At 35.6% G+C, this 12,474-nt stretch overlaps 1 protein-coding gene across 11 annotated transcripts in view; it reads right to left on the bottom strand.

The window, feature by feature from the left end:
* RALGAPA1 (Ral GTPase activating protein catalytic subunit alpha 1) overlaps positions 1-12,474 on the bottom strand; it is a 197,483-nt gene that overhangs the window by 14,494 nt on the left and 170,515 nt on the right. The gene's annotated exons all lie outside the window — the stretch shown is intronic.

The raw sequence follows: 12,474 nt of genomic DNA, 5'->3' as shown, positions 1-12,474 counted from the left end.
AAGCCATACATTCTCTGTGCCGTAGTTTATCCATATGTTAAGTGGGGACACCACCACCTGCTCCTATTCTCTTCACATAGATGTTGAAGATAAAGGACACAAACACGGGATAATTCAAAAGTTCCTCTATATCTGTTTTGACCTTTGGCTCAAATCTTTGTAAATAGCTTTCTCCAGGACAATTTTCAACATCGATTTAAGAAATATACCTCTATTCATGTGAAAGAACTCTTTTGATATTTCTTATCTGTGCTATGTGCAGAGATTTTTGACTTCTGTTGTGGGGAAATGCTGGTTTCTCATGAGGAATAAAGACACAAAATGAGAGATACCTCAGAAAGTTTATTAATGCCAAGTAGTTCATTTTTATTAACAGACATGGAGAAAGTAGACTGGTTTTAAAGGAGCAACAACTCTGTATTCTTCATATAATTTTTTAAGTAGTCCATACAATATTACTTGTGAGCTGCTGTTATTGTCAGGGAAGGCAAGCTTTCGGCTTTGTGATCTTTTTCAGCATTCCCAGTAGGCTGTATAAATATTTCGCTCATGTGATTTTTGACTAGTCTCTAAGTGGGAATTGTATATATAAATAAAATGTATATGTAAGCTATATATGTATGTGTATATACAAGTACATATGTTGTACAAATGATGAATAAGTATTCTCAAGCAAATAAAAAGTGTTAGAGAAATTTTAAAATATAGAAGTGTGCAAGCATCACAGATGTAATAAAAGTGAATCACCATAGAATCATATTTCAAAGAAATAACCAAACTAATTTTATAATGAGAAAATCCAACAGGTAAGTGGCACAGTCAGGTAAGTGCTCATCTAAGGTGCAACAATTGGTCTCTGTCTGAGTGGAGGAAAGAAAGAGGTAGAAAACTGAAGACGTGGACTAATGGATCATGCAAACATTAATCACTACAACCCTGAAATCATAAGAAGTGAATGGTACCTGGCTGTTAGCACCAACTGCTCTGAATGTGTTCATTTTAGAAGGCCCCCTTGGAACATACCGTATATACTCGAGTATAAGCCGACCAGCATATCAGCCAAGGCACCTAATTTTACCACAAAAACGGCATTAAAAATATGCCAAAAAACCGTTGGCTTATACATAGTATATACGGTAATCATAAAAAAAGACCAGGCTTACTGGCAGATTAGAAACTGGTGGAATGGTCAAGGCAAGGTCTCTAAAGACCCTTCAGATCGGAAATGAACACAACTCCATCGCTCAATCTTGAACCAAAAAACACAGGGTTTTTTTTTTGGCAATAACATTAAAAGGTATGTACACCTTAGAATAATCAACCATTTGAGTTGAAAAGGATAACAATCACCCACGGACAAACTTCAGAAGGGTTAGGAAAGGAGGGGTAACAGAGACAGGAACAGGAAACACATGCAAGAAGTAGGATAAGGGATGTCATGCTATAGGGATTACAACCAATGACATGGAATAAAATATGAATTAATTGTTTAATGGAAAACTCCGAAAACCCTCATCCAATTCACAATAAAGTTTAAAAATTAGGGGGGAAATGGTAGAGCTAATCAGAAGGTCCAGAATTTTACTGAGTTAGAAAAAGTAAGATAAAATTTGGCTTTATAAATAACATTTCTGAATGCCTTATAGATAGGATCTACCAATAAAGTCTATTTTCTCTCAAAAAGGAAAATATAAAAACTGTAGTCATGAGCAGAATTACGGATTTATATCATTGTTTAATTAATTTTTCCTTAAATTAAGGTTTAATGTTTTATATCCTGAACAAGAGAAAAAAAATCCTTTGGTTCATTTTATAAGACAAAGAATGAAGTGTGTATATCTGGGTTCAGTTTCATAATCTCAGGGATTTTATGGCTCATCTGAAATCCTAATTTAATAAATACTTGTCTACACTTATGTAGCTTAAGTAAGTCATCTTTTAAAATTTATTTTTTAAAATAAAAGATTCCAAGAGCAGTCATTACAGGATGAGACAGAGCTCTAACAGTAAAAATTACTATAAACCCAAAATGAAACCCATTGCTATTGACTGGATTCCAACTCACAGCAATCTGAGTAGAACTTCCCTAGAGGTTTTAAAGGCTGTCATGCTTTATAGAAGCAGACTGCCACATCTTTCTCTCGCAGAGCATCTGGTGGGTTTAAACGGCAATGAGCAGTCACACACTGCATCACACTGGACTACTCAGTAAAAGAACAAAGTCTAAGTTTCACTCTACCATCAACAGTTTTCCCCCCAAACAAATCGCTATGTGTAGCTCCTTCAATGCACGGCTTACTACTGTTGAATAAACGTCTTTGCAGATTTTGCTGTTTCTTGAAAGTATTAATGGATACTTCCTACTTCTGTTTCAAAATATGCTAAATATTCTCAATAAATGATACCTTGTCTTGGGACAGTACCTTTCGAAATGACGATTTTTAAACATCAAGTATTCTTTTTTGCAGGTATTATATCTCTTAAGAGTTGTAGAGAGTGGTTTTGAAATCTGCCTAAAATGGTTTCAAAATTACTCTTTATTTGGTTTTTAATATACAGATATTCTCAAAGATATTTTCACTTTCTCCCTTTTCTATAGATGTTCATGTAAATGAATAAGATTAATTTAATTATCTCATACTATTGGTGAATATATGAAAAGTTAAATTAGCAATTGTCACAAGCACTAGGCAATATGTTTATTTAAATGCTGTAAAACACTTCAACATTTATGAACATTTCTTCTTTTGGCAATCACTATAATACAATGATTTAAAGAATTATTAAAAAAAATTATTACTTGAGTATATACTCGCGTATAAGCCGACCCGAATATCAGCCGAGGCACCTAATTTTACCACAAAAACTGCATTAAAAATGTGCTGAAAAACTGCTCATACACGAGTATATACAGTAGTTTCCTTTTCTCCGAAGGTTCCAGACCAAAACCAAACTTACTGCTATCCAGTCCATTTCAACTCAGAGTGGCTTAGGGTAGAACTGCCCCTTTTGGGTTTGAGAATATAAATATTTATGGTAGCAGACAGCCTCATTTTTCTCCTACAAAGTAGCTGATGGATTAGAACAGCTGACCTTGTAGTGAACAGCTCAGTGCATAACCCACTGTGCCACCAGGACTCTCAAAGTTACACCCTTCATATTTATATACTATGCTTTATTGACTCTTATTTCATAGGTCGGCAAGAGTAAGTGGAGAGGTAGAACCAAACATTTTGTTAAAAGTAAGATTCAAGTCCTCTTTCTCTATATCCAATTCTAGCTAAGTTCCAATTATATCTGTCCATCTACATAAAAGTCAAAGAAAAAAACTAGAATTAAGAACTGGTCTGTCAACAAAGTAGCTAACTCCTAATTACTGTCAAATCCAATGTTATTAATCAGAGTACTAGGTGTTGAAATGTAAGTGTAGAAAGACACAGCCATGGTCTTTGTCTTCATAATACATAAACTGACGATGAAAAACTTCCAAATATACAAAGAATTGGCTGGACTACAGTCTCTGCAAAATGAAGTGGTAACAGAAAGGGCATCAAAATCTGCCCTAAGAACCGCAGACAGAAAATCATTCTAAAGAAAATATAGTTAATAGGGAGAACAAGCAAGAGAGGCCTATGCAGTATTTAATGCTTGATTCTCCCACGCAAGAAGAGCCCCTGATTGGTGGTATTCACTGACCATGTAAATACTGTCCCCATGGATAATTTCAAACTACCAATGACTTAACAACCAGCTTGCAAATTTTATGAATAGTGCACAGCTGGTTCTTAACTGCTGAACTCAATGCATTCTCTCAAAAAAAAATTTTTTTAAGTCAGTAGGCAAATTTAAGGAGCCCTGGAGGCACTGTTGGGTACGCATTGATGGCTAAGCACCAGGTCCGTGGTTCAGCAGCTGAGTGGGAGAAAGATGAGGCTGGGTGCTCCTGTAAAGATTGACAGCCCAGAAACCTTATACCGGGTGGCTGTGAGTTGGAACAGACTCCAAGGTTGTGGGTTTGTATTTGATTTTGGATGATGCAATGGTTAAAGCACTTGACAGCTAACCAAAAGGTGGGTGAGTCGAATCTACCAGCGGCTTCCCAAAATAAAGATTTGGCTGCTTGCTTCCATACAGATTTACAACCTTGAAAACTCTATGGGGCAGTTTTATTCTGCCCTACAGGGTCACTGTGAATCAGAATCAATAGCAATGCGTTTGGCTTGTTCTATCAATTTTAATGGTCTGAATATTGTGCAGAGGGGAAAAAAGGTATTTCATTAACTCAAGGATGCATCCCTCCGCACCTCTCCCAGAAAACATATTAGCCTAAATTCTAAGATCATCAATTTTTGAAGGATAATTATTTATATGCAAAGGTACTTTAAAGAGTTCATGGAAAAATGGAATTAAAAGATAATGGAATTTTTCCACAGATGTTTTAAAGTCCCCTTGTATTAAACAGTAAACGCTCAGGAAAATCCTTGATGTGCACTAAGAAAAAAATGGTGTTAGTTTTAAAAGACCTCAAAATACCTTTAAGCAACCTGAGGGAATGTCATTACACACTGCTTAGAAATAAAAAATAATTAATTTTATTGATTTGGTCACAGATTTTTTTCCACTTGTACAGGTCAAAGATAAACAGTAATAAAGTATAAGATTTTCCAGAATATATAGGGTGAGTATTGCATAGACTAATATACATTTTCATTTATAAGATGAAAGTAAATAACTATCTTTAGCTCATAAATAAGGAACTGGTAAGAAATAAACTCTGTTTCTCTCCCACAGTAGCTAGTTTCTTCAGGGAACAAAGTCTAGTTCATATATAGGAAAAACAAAATTGTCCTGAATAACATGAATCTTGGTATTAATATTTATGCTATGTTAATAAGAATTCTTCTGAAAGTCTGCAACAAGTTGCAATAAATTACTGTCTGATTTTTATAATGCTTTATACTAATGAAATTCTTTAGTAGTTGATACTATCTACACCATGAGAAAAACTGTGATTTGTCAGAGTAGACAAAACTGGGCTTTAATCCATCCTTTTAGCCATATTGCCAAGTCTATATTGTTTTCACTGCGTCTCAATTAGGAGACAGGCAGGACACCTGGTACTTCTTTATCTAAGTCCCATGGGCTGCCAGATGACTCAAAATCCATAACAGGTGCTAAGGCAGTGTGAGGATAGCCCTATTATTGAAAGCTGGAGTCAAATAAAATTTGGGCCCTATATAATTCCTCATAAATCAGTCAATTGCTAAATGAAAATGTTAAGTAAAGGTTGATAACCCAATTCTACTACAGTTCATGTCAATAGATTTGAAAAGACTAATATTAAATAACTAAAATTTAAAATTTAAACCCATCTACCTACCTAAAAGTTCTGAAAATCCTTCTGATTCCATAATCTAACACCGGTGGTTTGCAAACAGCATCAATATGTTTATCAAATATGTGTGTCTATTCCATTTTCATGAAAGTTAGATGAAACAAAATACCTAAAATAACTAAGTTACTTTAATTTCATATTTAATTAAATTAAAAATTTGCACTACCATTCTTGATAACCTCTCCTTGAAAGCATGAGCACTATCACAGTAATGAAACTTTCAAAGCCAGTAGAGAACTTCAAATGCTGTCTGAACACATACAAACTATATGTGTATTAAAGTAAGAGTTAAGTAAAACTCGGGGCGAATATTTAGCAACATAATCACTTTGTGTTGTTCCTCTGGGAACAAAAATTTCAGTATGTCAAAGTTGATGAAATGTATGTATGTAAATGAACTAAATACTAGACTTGGGCCCAGTCAGAAGACTACTAAAAGGAAAAAAATACCCAATCATTGAAATTTTACAGTGTACAATTACTTAAGTATTATCTCTACTTAAATGTGCACTAATTTAATTAAGACTTTGTTTAAATGCTGTAATTATTGAGAATACAAAAAAGAGTGATTTTATTATCATAGTATGTAGTAACTAAGTACAGCAAACTGTCATTTAAGACAGTGTCATAGAATCTATGATAAGCAGTATATTGGCTTAAACTAATGCACTATATATCCCCAGGGAATGGTAGGCTTTGTGACTGGACTTTCACATCAAAATCTATCCATTAATCTTGACTTAAATATAATCTATTCTGCAGTAAAAGGAAGAATGGGCATTCAATGAATTACTGGTTTTGAAATATTGCACTGGTGCCATTTACTAAATCACGTACGGGAAGATGTGGAGATGGAGTACTAGTGAATTTTACAGACTGCGACTAATTTAACAAAACCTGCATTTGATTTTTCCCCAAGTTGGAAAGAGAACTCAATTTCAAAAAAAATTATAAAGCTTTACTAAAACATCTTTCTTTGATCCAATTTATGGATATGTTGCATATATTAAAACCCTGCCAGCCAAATTCAACTGAACAAAAGAATCATCTATGGGAAAAAAAGGATTGTGAGCTCAGGAAAATGAGCTTTAATTCTCTTTTTAAAGGTTGTAGATTCTTGTTTCTTTGTATCAGAAAGAGTAATTGCTTGTTGATTTGACTGACCAGAAGAAAATGGAAGCACCCAGAGGAGTGAGTGCTCGTATAAATCTTAGGGTACATGATGTTTCATAAATATTGAAACAACCCTCAAAAATTTTGAGATACCTCAAATAGAATCAAATGTGTGAGCTAACCATGCCTGACTAGACTACTTATAAAACAATCATTAAGTTTAAAATCAAATATGTAACACTAAGCTATCCTATCTTTTGATTATTTTAGCATTTAGAATTATGTAGAAAATTAATGTACATTGCCACATTAATATAATTAACATGTCTATATCAATATAGTTCATATGTGTTCAGACAGTATTTGGGAACTCTAAAATGCAATGTGTAAACAGAAGTATGGGCAGGGCCAAGGTTATGAATGAGATCCATTTCCAAGTGTGTCTCTATGTTTAGGTGAAGTCAGAGCAGGTGCACATGGTTCTTCTTTAGCCTGACGTTAGTGCAAGCGGCTCAGAGCCTTTTCAACGACTTAAAAGCTGCACATGTAGCAAGTGAACGTGACTGTGATGCACAATCTGTTGAGTGTAGGAAGGGTAGTTTAACTATTTAAACATGAGGGCAAATTTACAAAACATTATAGGGCAAAGCCAAACCCAAACCAAATCCACTTCCCTGAAACAGATTCCAGTTCTACACAGGGTTTCTGAGACTCTAAATCCTTATTGGAGGAGGCTCTTTCTCCCTCAGAGCAGCTGGTTGGTTTGAATGACCAACTCTGGGGTTCGTGGTCCAAAGCTTACAGGACAGTACCACACCAGGGCAAGTCCAAGTGTTCCTGAACCGGGGACTGCCTGATATGCAAATTTTAGCCTTATCATTTAGTCATTAGTCTCATCTGATATGTAAATTGTGGTTTTAATCCACTCTTTCCTTCATTTAGAAATTTTATGAAGAAAGGGTAATGTTAAAAGAATAACAGATCTGTAAAACACCTCATGACATAATAAACCTAGAGGACATTATGTTGAGTGAAATTAGTCAATCACAAAAGGACAAATATTGTATGAGACCACTGGTAGAAATCCCAAAACTAAGAAAATGTTTTCACACTAAAAATACAGACTCTGATGGTTACTAAGAGTGGGAAGAGAGAGAGGTCATACACTAGAGGGTCTATAGGTATTAACATGGGTGAAGGGAAAGACAGTGTTCAACAAGAGGGAGATGGGCAAAAATGATGGAAACCAGGCAAGCCATTAGGAGGCTTGATGCATACAAAAATGATTGCTTGCTCTGTAAACCTGTATCTGATTCATAACAAGTTTTTTATGAAGATAAAAAATACACTATTTTCATCTAAACATAAAAGATACAAAAGCAAAACCTACTTTTGCTCTGCTATAATCTGATGGGCTGAAAATAGATAATGACAGGTTAACAAGGAATTACTACAGGTGGTTGTTTAAATACATTCATTTGCTTTCCCTTTGATAGTAGCTATGTGCTAAATAAGTCAACACTCCTATCAACAGAGTAAGTAAATGTAGAAACATCAGTTCTACAATAGCTATTTTTGCTCCTTCTCTTTTCTGAATAGCAATTAGTAAAGCAGCCCCTTCCCCTCCTCCCTAGTGCTGTCAAGCTGTTCCGAGCAGTTTGCGACTTGACAATGGCACCATTGTGAATGCTCTCTGGGCTTCCTTCCCACAGAGAGTTAAATGGGCAGTTCCTGCTGCTCATAATTGGTGTCCAGTGAAATAATACTCAAGAGCCAGGTTTTATCAGCTTCACGCCAAAGAAGTGAAGCCAGGGAACCCAAGCCTTCCTATCATATTGGACCATATGCCAACCCTGACGGCCCCAAAGGTTTATCACTAAGAATCAGGATCCATCATGTCCCTTGTGAAATTTCACTTCACATACCTTATGTGAAATGCAAAGCTTCACTAAAACCAACCTTCTTTCAATTGGCATGAACAGATGGATGGTAACAGTGGTTTGGCAAGCAAAAGTTAAGATTTAAATAGGCTGTATTCTAGTGTTTGAAAAGAAAAGGCAGTTAGAAGAAAATGGGGAGACTTGTGGCCCATAGCTTAATTTTAATTCCAGTACCGAGTTATTAAAAATTCAATCGCAAAAATCCTTATGTTTTATGAAAGTGGAAAAAAGAGATTAAAAGTACTGTAATTCCAATGTCAAATATGGTTAAAAACTAAATTCGGCTTTATATCCTTCTGAAATCCCCCAAAAGCAGTTAAATCTACCGCTACTTTCAAATATAAACAAAGACTACCATAAAGCAAGCACATTACTTACGTAAGCGGGGTGATGAGGAATCAGGTGAGCATACCAGTACACCCGCATCACCAACAGCACCACAGAGAGGTTTAAAAGGAAAACACCAACAAACTTTTTTTTTTCTAACACAAGTGGAACATTAATAAAAACGGCGAAGAAAAACTCCCAAGTTTTGTTTTTAGGGAATCCTCTCCTGGTGCATGGTGATATGGCCCAACTGTCTAGATTGGCAAGTGCGGACCATACTGTCACTCTGAATTTGAGAAAACAGTTGAGAGTTTTTCTCTCCCTTTATTATTTTTTCCAGAAGACAATTTACTCTTAGGATAAAAATACAAGAAAAATGTAAAGGACCGTTATGCAAGAACGAAGAGTCTATTATCAAACATAAGAATTATGAAAATATAACATGTATCTGACAGAGTTGTAAATATTATCAAATATTTAGAGACCTTCTTAGTCTCATTAAGAAAAATAGGGCTAATTAACAACTTAGCCTAGCAATTACTACACAGCTAATTATTACAAAACACTTTATTCAAATAACCACCTAATAAACAAAGTCACCCTGAAAAGGCTTAACTAGGAAAGGGAAAAACAACGATTTAAACTTTAACTGCTTTCATATAGTCAACAGGTAAAAATCATACAAAAATAGAAAGAATTGTCATTTTAGACATTGGCTGCCATATCAATGAGAGGAACAGAAAATCAAGCCTAAATTGGTTTTCTGCTTGACTTCATTAATTAGTTTTGACCTCTTCCTTCCTTTTTTTTTTTTTAATCACTTTATAGGGGGCTCTTACAGCTCTAACAATCCATACATCAAATTTATCAGTGGCATTTGTGCATATGTTGCCATCATTTTCAAAGCATTTTCTTTCTATTTGAGCCCTTGGTATGAGCTCCTCCCACCCTCATGAACCCTTGTTAAATTACATATTATTTTCATTGACCTCGTCTGCTCTCACTCTTCCCATTTCTCTAGGCTTCCCAGTTGAAGTAAACCCTTTGTATTTCTTGTCCATGCTACAACTTGTATGCCTCCATGTCCATTGCCCATTTTGACGAGACTTCCCTGATGCCGTGTGCCTGGCAAACTTTCATGTTTTCAAAGTAACTCATTGGCAGAGCATGTTTCCTTTGTAAAGCCGTTCCTAATTTCCTCACTATCCCATCCCTCCCCCCACTTTAAATGAACTGCTTTCTTAGTCTACTACCATGCTACTTTGTATATACATGGACTCTCAGGAGCACCATTCATTCATTTGGCTCTCTTTCCCCTGTGCCAGAATTGTAGGCTCCTCAAAAGCAGTGACTAGCTTTTGTCTCAAGGTACTTCTAATATAGGAATAGTCAATATTTAGTGAATAAACCAATGATCAAAAATTGCTTAGCAATGTACCTTTTGGGTGAATATAGTACTAAGTTCTGTCTCCTCCCTGAGGCGATAATTAAGCTACATTTCCTACCCAAGACAACCTCTGTACCATCACTGGCTTAGAGGAGTCTTGCCTAACATTTCATCCTAATAGATTCCCTCTTAAATCTGGGGATGGGGGAGGAAAGGAAGCATCCACTGATTATTAATTCCTAAATATTATAATGTCCTCTAATAAAAATAAGCTAGTCAATCAGTCATTATATAAAACCCTTGCATGTATGTGTTTTTCTAGCTTAATGTGTCCGAGGAAATTTCTATACTTACTGAAAGCATGGTCTTAAAGCTGTAGCCCAGTCTAACAGATAGCACAAACCAAGAGTTACTATAATTAAAAATTTGGGAGTTTTCTATTCTTTAAAACTATCTGAGCTAATTGTAACGTGGAAGAGCACGGATAATAAAAATATGAGTGGATTTATAATTAGAATGCACTGACAAAGCGAAGAAAAATTGTTAAAAAGGAAAAACAAATTGGTAAAAATCTACCCATCCACGAATGCATTCACCATTGGCCGAGTTTAACAAATTACCAACCACTTACGTAGGCCAGGCCCTGTGCTGGAAGTTAGTAAAACCGGTGAGTACGAAGATTTGTTGACACACACACGTATAACAAAGTGTTAGGAGACAGGGCGAGCTAATAATTTTGTTTAGTAAAGTTTTTTTTTACAAGTGCTATTTTATTTGGAACTTGAAGAATGAGTTAATTAGCTGATTTTTAAAAAGTGAAGTAGGGAAACTCTCAGGGCAAAAACGTGGACTTAAAACTGGAAAAGGGCATTCAAAAATGATATAGTGTAGCTGGACACAAATTTGTACAGGGGATCCTGTACATAAATGTGATGGGAGATGAAGGGAGCAGTAATCGGAGGCGGGAGAGCAGAGCTGAGGAGGAATATACATGTTTGGCAAATCTAAAGTGAAACATGAAGCCAGGATGGTACGAAAGTAAGCAAATGAGAATTGCTTACAGGTGGGTCAAAGAATTTAGCTTTGAGTCAATAGTTACTGTAAGAGTGTGTTTAGAATAATACTCCCAGGGTTAATGTAGAGGACAATAATGGTTAAAATATCAACTACCATGTAGTTATTATTTACTGAACAACAGACAAATACTGCTTAGTGCTACATGTAGATATTTCCATTTGACCCTTACAACAATTCTGTATCTGGTACTATTATCCTTTTTACAGATTTAAAACACACTGAGGCACAAAAAAGTATATGACATATTTACTAAGTGGGTCTGACTCTACAACCCATGTTGATTTCCAAACAGTCTATACTTATTGATATTATCCTCCAAGAAAATTATCCACAAAAGATAGTAGGTATATAAAAGTATGTAGTTTCTCAATAAACTCATTTTCTTCTACCATGAAATGGCAGCAATATTGATGGACCCCCTAAGAGGTTTTATAGTGTTCTATCCTATTGAATGGCAAACTGCATTAGTAGAGCCAATCAATTGCATCTCATTTAGTTTTGGCTCTTATTTTTGCAACAGGTTCTTTACATTTGAACATTAGAACTGCAGGGACAACAAACTGTGACTAATTGAAGAATAATCATTGACTTCTGGTCATTTGTCTGATAAAGTTAAACAGAAACCAATTCTAGCATTTAAGAAACAGTCAAATCTAAATAGGTTAGGAAAAAAGCAAGTGATATTAAATGTGGTAGCAAAGAATACAGAATTTAGAAATGAAGTGTTCTTTAAAAACATCATTCTGCATATTTGAGATTATGTACATTTATACATATACCTAAGAAGCTCTAGTGTGACCCAGGGCTAAGCGTCTGGTTGTTAACTGAAAGGTCAGTTGTTCAAACCACCACCCGCTCTGTGGGAGAAAGGTCTGACGGTTTGGTGAGATTTATAACCGTGGAAACCTCATGGGGCAGTCTGCTCTGTCCAATGCGTCTCTGTGAGTTAAAATAGACTCAAAGGTATGTTTTCTGTGTTTGTTTTCAGTATGAGGGGGCTTCAAAAATGTTGTGGGTACATTCTATTATCTTTTCATTCCATTTCCCACACTTTTCCTCGTTTACACAGACATACACAGTGATATAGTTTATTATGCCAGCCTGGCTGATAAATACAAGTGGGATTAACTGAAGGGCGGAGAGATAATGGCTCAGTGAGCCTCATCTTTCTTGTCTCTTGCTCTTTGATCATCGGACCAGTGTGCGGCTGCCTTGCTCGTTCTTTGCCTCAATTT

This window comes from Echinops telfairi, unplaced genomic scaffold (genome assembly GCF_000313985.2).
Source record: "Echinops telfairi isolate 266 unplaced genomic scaffold, ASM31398v2 ScPeMD7_18;HRSCAF=68, whole genome shotgun sequence".
NCBI lineage: Eukaryota > Metazoa > Chordata > Mammalia > Afrosoricida > Tenrecidae > Echinops > Echinops telfairi.
The sequence above is the reverse complement of the archived record's forward strand: the minus strand, read 5'-3'. Positions and strand labels throughout refer to the sequence as shown.